Below are 15,947 nucleotides of genomic sequence, written 5' to 3'. Positions count from 1 at the left end.
AAGATAAAAGCTAAAGGGGCGAGTGTCACTTTGGAAGGGAAACATTTAAAGCAACGACAATATGCATTTGCATTTAATTTATGCATCACACAGTAATACACTCTTTATGAAATTAATATTATGTTATCACAAATTGTTAATAAATAAATTATCTTTTGTTGAATAAATGCTTTGAAATGGGGATATTTAAACGTCAGTTGTGGGTGATGACCAGTGGTGGAAAGAGTACTGAACAATCAAACTCAAGTAAAAGTACCATTATTTGCCTAAAATTGTAGAGCTAGTAGAGTAAAAAGTAGACATTTCAAAAGTACTCAAGAGTAGTGAGTATTACATTGTAAAAAGCTGATGCATTTACATGCAATTTGTGGTTGTGTGTAAACGTAACATTCTGTAGAGCATTTAGTTATTGCCCAGCAGGCACATAACGTCTTAAGACGTTAATATTAGGTAAAATATAGGTTGTGATGTCAGGTGACCAAAATTCAATGTCTATTTTCCAAACAAAATACAACGTCCCCACAATCTTGGGGTACAACGTCAATCTGACGATCTGATGTTGACGTTTTGAAAAATTCGTATATATATTTAAAGGGGTGCTCCACCGTGTATTTTTAAGGCTTGGTTGTGTGTATAAGATGCAAAGCAATGTGTCCTCATGCTTCACTTGTAGAATATCATGTTATTTTTTATATACATCTTACTTTGATTATATACAGCGACTCAGCTAACATGAAAACAACTGTCATATATCTTAGTTCCTCTCAAAGGCCCACCCTTACAAGGCTCAGCTAACATAATGTGCTGTGATTCGCGGATCGCCTCCACGTCACCACGTCACACTCCTACAAGCACGAGCTTTTGCACTGTGTAAACAGTAGCCGTTAGCCGTATCAGTTTGAGCCTAAATCAGACAGGAAATAAAGAGGACACAGCTAAACCTCAGGTCTGCTCTCTAAAGTAAAATCTGACAAGTGTCTTTCACGTATATTCGGAATAAGCATGTTTAAGTAATATAAAACATTCAACATATCTTTGCAAGTTTGTAATTTAAGATGTAGAACACAGGGAAAGCATCCGCATAGAGAGACACTGAAAGCGTCCGCATAGAGAGACACTGCAGAGCTGGTGAAGATTGTGGCTGTTTACAGTGGTTTGATGGATAAAAATGAATTTGTAGCTAAATTGTAATACTGTGTTCGCACCAGACACAGTAGAAGCATCAAGCGCGAGTGATTTACATGTTAAGTAAATGTTAAGTTTACAAGTTAAGTAAAAATGAGAATAGACATATTGCAGTTGAATGTTTGCTGCGCTTAACACATGAATCGCACGTACCACTCAAGTTGGAAAATCTGAACTTCAGCAGACATTTGCGCCGCGTTAACCAATCAGGAGCAGACAGAAGCCCTGCCTATCATGCGTGATGCTCAGTGAATTTGACGTGGGAATGAAGCAGACTTTGATGCGCAAATGAAGCGGACTTTGATGCGCAAATGAGGCAAGTAAACTCTCGTGTCTATTTACGCGCAAATAGTGTTTCGCGTCTGGTGTGAACACAGCATTACCGGTGCCAAACAGCATTTCCTGTTGTTTACATCCTTGTTTATGTCCAACATACCATTAACGCTAGAAACTATGCATGTAAAAGATCAATTCGAACAATTAAAAATACTTACAGGTTTTTGAGATGTTTTTGAGTTTTTAGCCTAGCTATATTTTTTTGGAACACAATTAAATTATTTTCTGTTTATATCTATCTATATGTTTATATTCATAAAAGGTCAGTTAAGTTAGCGTTAATTTGCATTAATTTAATGTTTTGACATTTTAAATTGGCATGCTGTAATAAAATAAACATGATATAAAAATTAAATGATTGTTAAATCATAAATATTTTTAAAATATGAACATTCATTTTAAGTAAAATAAAATAATACTATATTCTGACGTTGGTTTCTATTCATTCATTAATTTTCGGCTTAGTCCCTTTATTAATCTGGGGTCGCCACCGCCGATTGAACTGGCAACTTATCTAACATATGTCTCACACAACGTATGCCCTTCCATCTCTGGGAAAGTTGTTTTTTAATAAAACTTAAAACAATGTCCATTTTTGACGATGAATTGAAGTTATGTGCACTGTAGGGGATGCTATTTTAATTCTGTACTGAACACCGTTAATACCTATCATCTTCTGTACACATGCAAAGGCGGTACTCAAGAACTACTAGTCCATTAAAGACATCAATCAAAATTTGGATTGTACAATAGTTATTCACCCAGAGAATGAACACACAAACTTTCAATGATGGAGGAGTGATCATTTAAATGCGCCAAATAGTAGTGGTAGTGTATGAGTGAGTGTGTGAATGTGAGAGTGTATGAGTGTTTCACACTATTGGGTTGCGGCTGAAATGGCATCCGCTGTGTAAAACATATTCTGGTATAGTTGGTGGTACAAAGGAAAGCCGAAGGAAAATTAATGAATGAATGTTTGATAATCACTATAAGGAACTATTTGTGGAATAGAAAGGTTCTTAAAGCACTTCGGGCAATTCAACTTGCAGTTAAATGTACTATATGTGGACCCATTGATGCCAATGAAGAACCTTGAGAGTAGAGCGTACATGTAGTATTATCTAGCTGCAGCGCACATGCTCTCTCACTCCCCCGTCTCTCTCTATTCAATTTAGTTCTATTTAATTCAGCTCAATATCAGTGAAATTGAGTTGAGCATTGACTTGATTCATTGAACTCATTTAGAGCAGTCCTAAACCGTTGACGCAATTGAATAACAATATTGTGATGGGGTTAATCACATCCAAACAGAATGTACCAGTCCTTGTTCTATCTGCATCTGAGAGCTGTTGTGTTTTTTCTCCACTCCAGACTGATTCGGATCTCAGAATGCATTAATTGCATCCCGTGCATATGTGTGTGTGTGTAATAGAGAGTGTGTGCCTTTTAATTGCTAGGCTCTCTCTCTGTAAGTACAGCAGAGCCTTTGGGCCTCAGGGCCATTTCCTCAATCAAGCTAACCCACTCTGGAGAGATGGATAGAGCCACGCAGAGCAGCTCAGGTCTGGAGGAGAGTGAAGAGTAAACAGAGAACCAAAGATAAAGTGAGTTAAGGTAAAGCAGACCTACTCATGATCAATTACAATGGAGGCAGTCAGAACTAACACACCAGGAGATCAGTAATGATGACTAGATGACATACAGACAGGTGGATGGATGGATGGATGGATGGATGGATGGATGGATGGATGGATGGATGGATGGATGGATGGATGGATGGATGGATGGATGGATGGATAGATAGATAGATAGATAGATAGATAGATAGATAGATAGATAGATAGATAGATAGATAGATAGATTTGGTGTTAAACAGAATCCCGGCTCACATGCCTTTCTGGCTCTCCTACTTTATTCCTGTCCAACTGTTACTACAGTCCTATAACAATAAAAACAGCAAAAACAAATCTTTGAAAAAGAGTAAATGTCTCAGGTCCACTCCGAATTCAATTTTTTTTACTCCTACCCTTTCCCCTTGGCCCTTGAAACAGAGTGTGAAGGAGAAAGGCTTCAGATTTTACCCCTAAGAAATGGGACACCACTACAACACTAGAGCATGTCATCATATGTCACCATGAGCTTGTACTTCATATGAGATGGACGATGGCAACTGCTGTAGTTATTCAAGTTGTGTTATTGTTTTGGTATTTATCTAGGAAATAACATAAGACAATGGTATCAAGTTATTGTGACAATATAATGTGACAATAAGCTCATTACTGTACTATGTATTTACACCATGGCCATTCATCTACAGTATGTAAACACACGAAAACAACACTAACATTAACATTATACCAGACAGTGTAAAAAGGTCATTCACAGCCACTAGGCTTTTCTGACAGGGACTCGAGAGTCAGATTTGAAAGTATGTTGTAGGATTACTATACAGGAGTTAATATTATTATGAATTATAGATAGCGAAATTAACCAGGGTTTTTTATTTTTTTAAAGCATGATGGTAAAACACGAACAACGTTCGTGCACTACAACATCTGTGCACGTCATCATATGTCATTGCAATCTTTTGCTTCATATGAGATTGACAATCACAACTGCTGTAGTTATTCCAGTTGTGGTATTTTTTGGTATTTATCTTCAGGAAATCACTCAAGGTATATGTTATCATGATGATATAATCGGGCAATAAGATTGTAACTGTACTGTGTATATTTATATTTATATATTTTTCTGTGTATATTTACACCGTGGCAATATTCATCTATGTAGACACACGAAAACAACATTAACATTATAGCAGACACTGTAAAAAGGTCATTGCCAGCCACTAAACTTTTATTTTATCACTTTCTTAAGCATGACGGTAAAACACGGCTGTTTTTATGAATGTATTAAAATATATGCTTGTTTGTTGTAAAATTGGTAATAATGACAAAAAATACTAATTTTTGCCCCTCCTTTATTTCTGCGTGCAGTCATGCTGCCATTGTAGATGGTGTATTCTGAGAAATTTTCTTACCTCTTTGTTTCGAGTGGGGTCCTGAAAATTTCTGTTTCAAGGGCTATTCAGCCCTTCCCCTTATCCCTACACCTTCAAGCTAAAGATAATTGGAACACCTTCACGTAAACCCGCAAACCGAGAGGTAAGGTTAAGCGGTAGAATTGGGATAGGGCCTGACTCAACTTTCATAACATACAAGTCAATTTCAAACAATCTAAGTCTTAGGAAAATAGTTCAATGCACTAAACTATGTAATATTCAGTCACAGGATGGTACCAAACAGTCAAGAACAGCATCATGACAGATAAGCATGTAAATATTAAAATGAATATAAACTCACTAATGGTCAAGATGATTCGTAATACCCAAAAACTTTTAGTTTCAGAAGTTGTTATAATAACATAGCATTAACATACCTTGGAATGTCATGACTGACCAATAAGCATCAAGTAAAAAGAAATAGTTAACATAAATATCAGAACAGCTTACCTTCTAAAGTGGCCAATAAATTTACTTCTTTTACCCCTACCGCTTCACGTAAACTCGCAAAACGATGGGAAAGGGCTAAGGGGTAGGATTGGGATTGGGCCCAAATATAAACTTTGACAAAGAAGATGTAAAATATGTAAGATATAAATGTCCATGTAGAATGCATTTTAACGTTATTTGTGAAAGTCACTTTTATGAAAGTGCAGCTTTAAAACTCATGTTGAAGCTTAATTGGATAACTTCTTTTAAACCATCAGTAGTTTTCTTAGTTACCTGTAAGTAACCATTATTTCGAAATGTTGGTGACATATAAACTTATGTAAACATAGGTGATATACCCTAGAGCATAATTGTGTCAACCAAAAATGATTGAAGACCTGTTGGTTTATTGCACAAAGATTAGACGGACGGACGGACGGACGGACGGACGGACGGACGGACAGACAGACAGACAGACAGACAGACAGACAGATAGATAGATAGATAGATAGATAGATAGATTTTTTTAGACGGCATGTCAAGATAAAACAGATTCAGCCTTTACACACAGTGGCACTCAATAATTTCAGTTACACAAGTTCAATAAGTTCAGTTACCAATCAGAAGAACTCGATGGTGGGGCAAGTGTTGTGAGAGTGGCTGAACCCCTTCTGAGCATCTCACGTTACGTTCTGGACGAATTAAAATATTGTTACACCCCTGATAGATAGATAGATAGATAGATAGATAGATAGATAGATAGATAGATAGATAGATAGATAGATAGAACAAATATCTAAAGACAGAAGATTAAAACATATAGTCAGAAAACTTGATAGAAAGAACAACAGGCAGGCACACAGATGCAAAGATAGACAAACAGAAAGAGGCATGGATGGATCGCTGCACATCCCAGCTGTCAGAACCCATAACTTTTTATTTGTCTGTTCCGTCATGATGAAGCCCGCTGATGTTGTTACGGACAAAACACTTCCACTCATGCAGGAAAACACATTGAGAAAATCCCAAGAGACATGAAGGATAAGCCATCGCATCCAAGGTCTCTAAGCACCGCATGGCCGCTGCACTGTTTACCCTGCCCATCTACATTTATGTCTGGGTCTGACACTGAGCATTACGAGGGCTGGAGCTTCAGGGGGAAGGAGAGAGAGACGGAGAAAGAAGCAGTCAGTCGGGATAAACAAATATGCATGTGACGAAGATAAAAGCTAACGTCAATCTACAGGAAGGAAGATTCCTAGACACCCCGACACGAGACAGAAGATGCGGCAGAAGATCAACAACCAGATGGAGGAACAACTGGACCGTGGGACAATCCAGCTTGACAGATCTCACAACCTAGATTGCCTTAGATTTTGTTGCAAGGCTGAAGGTAGAGGCGGAGTGAAGAAAAAGGGACGAATAAAGGAATGCAAGCTAGAACTCTGACACACGGTGACGCTCACAGTGACTCTGATTAGGAGCGAAGTCCAAGAGGCTGACTCACCTCCAGCACTGAGCCAAAAACACACCGAGAGGAGGGGGAGGGAAACCAAAGACAGAGACAAAGAGGATCAGAGAAACACCAAGACACTCAATGAAGGAACACTATATGCAATCTGGCATCACCAAGAAAAATGAAGGACAAAAGATAGTGGGCATCAAGAGGTAAAAATGACTGAGATTAAAGGCACAGAGTCACAAAAAGAAAACTCAAAGTTACAGACCAGCAGAATATTGACCATCAGGGTGAAAAAGCTAGGAGGCACAGACCTAAATGGGCTTTTATACTTTAATCAGATTGCTGTTTGGTTTGATGCATGCCTACAGTACCTTGTCTATTGTCTACAATCTATTGTTTTAAAGTTGTATGGATGCTATGAATGATCTGTCTGAAATAGGAATTAGGTTCTGAGATCTGAAAAAAAGTTTACATATGAGGCCTGAAATGAAACACATGGCCCTGTTTACATCTGTTTTGCTACATACAGATACATTTGGGTCATTCGGACTACAAGTACACTAAGGAAAACATATTTCCATTTCAACCCAGGCTCATTCTGATTACGTACCCCTATTTACATTTCTGGAGAACACGAAATACATCCCAGAAGCTACTTTTTTATTTTATTTTTTTTTGCAGTTTGTGTTTTCGTGAATTCGGCAGAGGCTGCTGTGTACGCTTTTTCAGACCTCAAATTTTTCTCGCAAGTGCTGTTCGCGCCTGCTGTTCTCGTGTAAATCCACCATAGGCTGCTGTCGACTGACTTATTGACCAACCGACCGATTCCCCACCCTCCCCTTTCCCTAAACCCAACAAATAGTATTTTAAAAAGCACCGATTGACCCGCCCATCCACTTCCCTAAACCCACCCGACAGAGTTTTGAAAAGCAACCCAGAAAAAAAGCCCGCTGATTTTTACCACGTTTTCAGATTTAACCACAATCTCACCCTGTTATTTACTTTTTTATATGATTTTTTGCCCTCTGTTTCTGTTTTATCTGCTTTCTGGAACCGTTCTTCACCGGACTCAAATCCTGTCGTCGCAGCCAACTCTGCTCTGCATTTCAAGTCGCCGATGTACGTGTTGAGCTACCGGACAATCTGGTAACAGCGGAAAAGCCGTCCACATGCAGGTATGCACTCAGCTAGTAAGTGTGAAAAGGAACATGTCATACCGCCCTGTATCGTTCGTTTTAAAGATACGTAGCTCTGGCTACATAATTCGCGACCTCCAGAAACGTATATAAGGCTCAGTTTTTATAATGAGCCTGTGCTGTCCCATTTGCACTTGTTTTACTATCTTTTGTCAACCCTTTCACTGATGCTTTTAATGGGACAGTGCATGTAAGGGATTTCTTCAGATCTTTCGGTTCAACATTACGCAATAAGCTAATGCAGTTTGCGTACAGTATAAATGTGAAATGAGGCAACAGAAAACAAACTGTAGAGCAAAAGCATCTGTTTCTTCTGTGGGTTTGAGTAATGGCTCCTTTCCACTGAGCAGCACTTTTAGGTACACTGTGGTATGCATTTATCTCCATTTCCACTGAATTACCAAAATAGCAAACACTACCATACTGCTTTTTGGGACCCTTTTGTAAGGTTACCTGGCACTGATTTACTTGGGGGGGGTAGTTAAATTAATTAATTTGTATTGGGACAACATGAAGGACATGTGTGGAACCCAGCATTTTTTAAAGTAAAAGCTGAATCTAGACTTGCTGATGAATGCTATTTGGTTAACAGAGATTGACCAGGGGAACAACAATACAGGAAGCACCATTTTGAGGTAGACAGCCAAAACACAACACATAATAATACAGTACATGCTCAAACAAAGCTTGTATATTCTTGTGGCAAACAGGCACATACTAAGAAGAAAGAATGTAATCTGCTGTATGTCCTCTATTGTTGTTAAAAGGGCCATATACATGTCGTGTATAGACATGTGGAAAGCATAAGACACATGGTTGAGTAATGACTCATTTCCACTGAGCAGTACTGTTGGGTTAATATGAAATGCATTTATCTCCATTTCCACAGTCAGAATTATTAAATAGCAAACAGTACCATATCACTTTTTGTTGGCACTCTTTCGTAAGGTTACCTGGCACAACAATTCGGTACCAAAACACTCATAAAAAAGTATTTTTTTCTTTGCTGCTTATTTATACTACTTATTTAAAAATAGCTAAATCAACACATTTGCTGCTTTGTTTGGTTAATTGGTTCATGTTCAATCCACTTAATTTGTAAAAACAATAAAGTTAACTTAATGAATTTGTGTTGGCACAACATAAAGCAAATGTGTGGAATCATGTCATACAGTAAAGGCTGGATCTACACTGTAAAAAATGCTGGGTTCCACACAATCGATTTATGCTGGCACAACATGAAGGAATTAAGTCAATTTATTAGTTTTTACAAAATTAAATGGACTGAAAATCAAAGAATTAAGTTGTCCCAAAAAATAGTCAAGAATTGTGTTGTTCCAGCTCATTTTAAATTGGTAGTTTTAACAGACAGCACACGTGATTTTTTTTTTTTTTTTCGAATGTAAACTAGCTGATGAATGCTGTTTGGTTAAAAGAGAGTTATCACAAGCCTGGTGAACGACACACAGGAAGCACCATTTTTAAATACACAGCCAAAACATGACACCAGAATAATACAATGAACCATGTTCAAACAAAATGTGTCTATACTTGTGACAAACAGGCACATGTCAAGAAGAAAGAATGTAATCTGCTGTATGTCCTCTATTGTTGTTTATGGGGCTATTTACATGTAGCATTTACATTCCTGTATTTGTTCACACTTGCTGTGATTCTAGATTTGAAATTGAGTAAGCATAAGGCAACACGTGAACAGCCTGTACTAATCAACATTTGTCTCACCGGGTTGGAGGGACAAATGGTGTAGTTGGAGTGACAGTTTATGTTTGTCTGAATAACACAGTTGAGAGCCTGGTTAGTAACTGTACTATGGACTGGGTTTCGGGCGGCCATTGCAGTTGGATACTATACGAAAACTGGAGAACTGGGGGTGTTACAGACTACCAAAAACCTGAAGACGTGGCGGGTGGAGGTGAAATTATGGGAGTTTTCCTGAAGAAATAACAAAACGAGAGGGTGGCGGGAGATGGGACTGTAATGCTGGCGACTCCTGGGAAAAACAGGAGTGCCTACCAAGCAAGGGTACCATACCACTCAGTGGAAGCCATGCATCACAATTAGAACTGGTAAAACTGTTTACATGCATTGCTATTTACATGTATTTACTTTCAAACCAAGCTTGCATTTTCAAACAGCAAAGCTAAATCCCATTCTGGATGCACATATGCTGTAATATTTAAGAACAAGGTCAGCAGGTGAAAAGTCTTTTATGAGCATCTACTGCAGGGGTGTCAAACTCAATTCCTGGAGGGCCGAAGCCCTGCATAGTTTAGTTCCAACCCTGCTCCAACACACTTACCTGTAGGTTTCAAACAAGACTGAAGGACTCAATTAGTTTGATCAGGTGTGTTTAATTACGGTTGGAACTAAACTGTGCAGAGCTGCGGCCTTTTGGAACTGAGTTTGACACCTGTGATCTACTGCGAGAGACATCCTGTCAACTGCCTCTGCAAGTTTTCAAAAGTGGACACAGTTAAACACTTCAGACCCTGTTTACACTTGATTGGATTGACAAAAAACAATACCAGTTGTAAACACATCTTGCTTATGTGAAAAATGGATGACAAAAGATGGTGGGCGTTGAGAGGTAAAATGACTGAGATTATAGGCATTGACCCACAAAAAGTAAGCTTAAAGTTACAGGCCAGCACAATATTGACCATCAGGGAGCAAAACCTAGGAGACATAGAAAAAAATGGGTATTTATACTTTAATCTGATAGCTGTTGGGTTTGATGCATGCCTACAGTACCTTGTCTATTGTCTACAATCTATTGATTTATTGATTGCTGTTTGGTTTGATTGACCAATACCACGTGTTCCACATCTTGCTTATATAAATTACGTCTTCATAGAGCGCTTTCACGACCATAATGACAGACATAATGTAACCGAGTGTGAATACTGCTAAAGAGTGAAAAGCTAAACTTGGATGAAAAAACTGGGACGGCGAAAGTGAGAGGTGAACGTGAGAAATAGAAGCCCTTCACATCACTTTACAATCAACGAAGAGAACAGCAAGTAAATTTCACCGCAGCAAATGCTGTTTAGACGAGTCAGCTAGATAGCAAACTAGGACATAGTCTGGTTTAAAAATAAAACCAAAAATCCCATGTTCTGTGCTCGGCAAAGCTGCATAATGAATTTGGGACAATAAATAGCCAAAATAAGTACCGGCAATCTACTGTATGTCCTTCACACTCTGAGAAAAAGTTGTAACTGGAACACTACTAATGGAACAACAGATAAAACAAGATTAAATGGTACATTTTAGTACCTTTAAAGGTACATATTATTAGTTTTAAAGTACATGTTAGTAGTTTCTTTACCTGCACAAGTTTTTTTTTAATCAATAATGCAATAAATTAATAGAAATGGGCCAGTTGGTGTTTCTGTGTGGAGTTTTTTGTTCTCCTCGTATTGGCATGGATTTCTTCTGGTTGATCCATTTCCCCCCACAGTCCAAAGACATGCGCTATAGGTGAATTGAATAAGCTAAATTGGCCCTAGTGTAAGTTTGTAAATGCAAGAGTGTATGGGTGTTTCTCAGTACTGATATACTGAGAAATGTACGGTCATTACCAATATACTGTAGTTCAATAATTAAGTGTTTCCTGAATTCACTATTCAATAGGGTATATGTGCAAGTATGCGGAAAGACCTTTAATTTGTCAGTAACCTGGGTCAAGCGCTTCCAGTGAACTGTATAACATTACAAAATCGGCGCGTTTAAGGTCTGTTTTCTTTAAAAATCAGCTATCTCATTGACTGAGTGTTATCAATATAAAGAGGGTCTCAGATTGTACAAGAAGCACTGCATTAAATAACATTTTTCCCTGCTATGTCTTTAAAATATGACATTTAATTTGACCCCAGTATTTTCAATGGATCTGCTAATCCTGACGGGTGCATGCGTGTATTTAGTTGCTTGTTTTACGCTTGAGCAACTAAATGAATGCCTAAAACTGATAATATTTGAACTACATCATGACATCGATGCTGTAAAAGGAACCTTATAAAATGGGGAAAAGTCACATTAACGGTTCACCGGAAGTTTTTCAGTATGAGAAGAAACACTAGCTCTGCATACACCCTATATGTATTCGCAAAACAGCATCACAAACTAGTTGGTGGAGCTCTCTTGTGCTGTGATTGAAAGCATAGTGTCTTAAAAATTTTACTGAAATATATCATGATCTAGCCAAATTAACATACGTTATCATTTTAACACCTGCATGACGTCTTACCAACATGGTTTAAACCAACCCGATCTCAGGAGGAATTTATTTGTCAGTTCAGTGGCTAATTCGGATGACTTCAAATGAGTTCAGTTGTATGAAAATATATGTTTTTTAAAAGGAGACATGGAATGAAAAACCCACCCCTAAACCCAACCATCAGTGGGAGATGAGCAAATGCCTAAATGTTCAAATGAGATTGTAAAAATTCTTACAAATTATCCACTAGATCCAGAAGTTACAAATTGACATGATATCAACTGTAGTTGTTTAAACTCAACACATCTGCTGTTTGGGAAAACATTATCTGATGTAAATGACCTACGCATACTGTATGAAGGGCATGGATTAATGAATGGGGGTAGGCCACCAACCACCAACTATTCCAGCATGTTTCACCAGCCTGATCTCACGAGAAAACGTAAGTATTTTACGTTTTGCAAGTTTAGAGGCTAAATCGTACAAATTTGTACGAGTTCAGTCGTATGAAATTGTACGGTTTTAAAAAAGGAGGCGTGGCACCTTACCCTACCCCTAAACCCAACCGTCATTGGGGGATGAGCAAATCGTACTAAAATGTACGAATTAGATTGTACGAATTCGTACTAATCAGCCACTTAATGAAAAAGTTACGAATTGCCGTAAGATTGTGTTGGTTTCACGTAGTGGATGCCCTTTCAACTGCAACCCAGTATTGGTCAATTTTGGGCCAGTTGGCGTTTCTGTGTAGAGTTTGTCTGTTCTCCCCATGTTCACAAGGGTTTCCTCTGGGTGCTCCGGTTTCCCCACAGTCCAAACACATGCTGTATAGGTGAATTGGGTAAACAAAATTGGTCACAGTCTATGAGTGTGAGTGTGAATGAGAGAGTATGGGTGTTTCCTAGTAAATCCACCGTGTAAAATATATGCCGGAATAGTTGGCGGTTCATTCCGCTGTGGTGACTCCAAATAAATAAGGAACTAAGCTGAAGGAAATTTAATGAATGAACAAAATCATTAGACTTACCCCATTTGCAATACCCCCATATTAAGCTTGTTTTAAGGAAAACCCCACTTCATTTTCACATATTATTGTGGGCAACAAGAGATTATTATTAAAATAATACAATAATTTTAGTTGTCTAGAACTTCTTGACTTAAGCATTTAGAGATATTTACAAGATTAATTTGTGAAGCTTAGCATTTCTTCAATTTGAGAATTAAAGTTCACCTCCGAATGATCAGTTTATGAAATGTTGTTCAATTTAATATTGTTAAAAATTCATAAAACAAGCTTTTCTCAAATTTAGTTTGAATGAGCATCCAGCTGAAACCCAGATGGCAGAAGCTTGAAGCTAGAAAAGTCAAGGTGCACCGTCAGAACAAACCCTAAAAAAAGTGGCCTGAGGATCAGTGCTCCTTATGGACGCCGCTGGAAAAGAAGTGATAAGAGGTACAAATACACCAGGAGACATTTGAGAACTTCCTGTCTGTCACTCCCTGTGCCTCCATCACCCTCTTCCTCCCTCCTTCCCTTCACTCGTCTGACTCATATTTGCAGTCCTTCTCTCTCTGTGATTCCTCCTCCTCCAGGAGTAAACCTCTCAATCATACCGAGCCAGTCACCTTGGACCGTGACTGTCACCACTCAATCTGGATCATGCAATCACATGCAAATACACACACATGCAGCCGACTGAGTGTGTGCTTGTGTGTGTGTGAGAGAGAAAAGGTAGAGCGAGACCATCTGTATGTCAGCTTGTCTGTCCCTCTTTCAGAGCTTGAAATGAAATCAATACAAAGAGGCATCCCTGAGTAACGCAATAGCTCCGAACAGAACAAACACGTAGAGAGAGACGACCCGGTGCAAACATCGGCATTAGTGCCAAGAGCTGAGGCATCCACCTGATGCCCTCCCAAACACACCCACACAACACTTCTCACCCACAGCCCTGTGACACAAACAAATACGCCGATCGATATGCACATTTTATTCATTCAGCAGACGCTCTCACCTACAGCGGCCTCAAAACGCAAGCAATTAATCATAAAGGAGTCAACATTTAGGAAGTGTCACAAATTTCAATAGTAAGCCGGAGCTCTGCACCGCCTGAGCTGACACAAAGGGAGGAAAGGGGGAAAAGGGATTTTTGTAACACAGAAGTATGTGATTGCACTTTCCAACACACAGTTCTCTCTACTTATTGCCTTTTATACTCACCCCTGAGACGCTACCTGGGACTGAACTGTAAGGTCAGGTCATTTATCATTCGGCTACAGTGACAATACTGTGATACAGACCTGAAATGCTTGATTCTGACTGGTCACTTACAAAATTTCTTACACAGAGAGATTTTTTGGAAAGTAATAGCTATCAATATTAACTGCTTGCTTTATATTTGCGTGATGGATGGATGGACAGTTTAAACATTGAATTTCATTATTCATTCGTTTTCTTTTCGACTTATTCCTTTTATTAATCAGGGGTCGTCACAGCAGAATGAGCCGCCAACTATTCCAGCATGTGTTATTACACAGCAGATGCCCTTCCGGTCACAACTCGGCACTGGGAAACACCCATCCAAGCACAGGAGAACATGCAAACTCCACACAGAAATGCCAAATGACTCAGCCAGGGCTCGAATCAGCGACCTTCTTGCTGTGAGGCGACAGCGCTACCCACTGCACCACCGTGTTGCCCACATTTAATTTCATTTTGTGCTGATCATCTATACCAGGGGTCACCAAACTTGTTCCTGGAGGGCCGGTGTCCTGCAGATTTTAGCTCCAACCCTAATCAAACACACCTGGACAAGCTAATCAAGGTCTCACTAGGTATACATGAAACATCCAGGCAGGTGTGTTGAGGCAAGTTGGAGCTAAATCCTGCAGGGACAACGGCCCTCCAGGACCGAGATTGATGACCCCTGATCTATACCACTACTTCCCAACCCTGTTCCTGCAGGCACACCAACAGTACAGATTTTGGATGTCTCCCTTATCTGACCCATTATCTTCAGGTTTTGGACTCTCTTCTAATGTTCTGATGAGTTGATTCAGGTGCGTTTGATTAGGGAGAGGTTGAAAATGTGTGCTGTTGGCGTGCCTTCAGGAACAGAGCTGGGAAACACTGATCTATACAAAATAAAGCTACAGGTAGACAGATAGGTAGACCAATCATCACAGATACTGCAGAAGACCTATTGGAATCTGCATGGACCCAAGATTCTCAGAGAAATTTGTCAAGTTTGGTGAAGAAAAAAAACATGGTTTGGGGTTACATTCAGTATAGGGGCATGCAGAAGATCTGCAGAGTGGATGGCAACATCAACAGCCTAAGGTATTAAGACATTTGTGCTGCCCATTACATTACAAACCACAGGAAAGGGCGAATTCTTCAACAGAAAAGCGCTCCTTCTCATTTTTCAGCCTTCAAATCAAAGTTCCTGCTAGCAAAGAAGCAAGTCTGGGGTAAGATGGAGAAGGTGCTAAAAATGAATCCAAAGAATCTTGATGAACTCTGGGAGTCCTGCAAGAACGCTTTCTTTGCTAATCCAGATGGCTTTATTAATAAGTTAAGTCATTGCAGAGATGTATGGATGCAGACCTCCAAGCTCATGGGAGTCATAAACAATAATAATTTTTTTTTTCCACTGCACCATGACTTTATATTCTATACATTATTTCTGTTAAGTGACAAGACTTTTGTCTGAACAAAGTCAGACCTTACTGTCCTAATTAAATAATTAAAATTTCAGGGCATGATAATACTTTACTTTGGTAAATATAAGTGTAACCTAGAGGCCTTTGCCTTTTATATAAGCCACTTCAGATACCAAATAATCAACTGGAAGTCAAGTTATTATGTGTTGTTCCTAAAACTTGGATAGGCGACTGTTGTCAGGTAGTGTATGCCAACCTATACTCTATGTGGGTCTTAATGCCCCAGTGAAGTGTGGGGACACTATATTGTCAGTGAGCACCATCTTTTGGATAAGACATTAAACAAGGTCCTGACTCTCTGTGGTTATTAAAAATCCC

The 15,947-nt window shown here is 39.0% G+C and overlaps 1 protein-coding gene and 1 long non-coding RNA gene across 30 annotated transcripts in view; one reads left to right on the top strand and one right to left on the bottom strand.

Moving 5' to 3' along the window:
* The window catches only part of fam131ba (family with sequence similarity 131 member Ba), an 86,906-nt gene that overhangs the window by 57,165 nt on the left and 13,794 nt on the right, over positions 1 to 15,947 (bottom strand). The window lies entirely within an intron of this gene.
* On the top strand, positions 6,065 to 15,938 carry LOC141379020 (uncharacterized). Its single transcript, XR_012394933.1, has 4 exons — positions 6,065 to 6,679; positions 7,562 to 7,648; positions 13,217 to 13,359; positions 14,391 to 15,938. It is a non-coding gene; the product is annotated as an uncharacterized lncRNA (long non-coding RNA).

This window comes from Danio rerio, chromosome 19, assembly GCF_049306965.1.
Source record: "Danio rerio strain Tuebingen ecotype United States chromosome 19, GRCz12tu, whole genome shotgun sequence".
NCBI classification, from domain to species: Eukaryota; Metazoa; Chordata; class Actinopteri; order Cypriniformes; family Danionidae; genus Danio; species Danio rerio.
The sequence above is the reverse complement of the archived record's forward strand: the minus strand, read 5'-3'. Positions and strand labels throughout refer to the sequence as shown.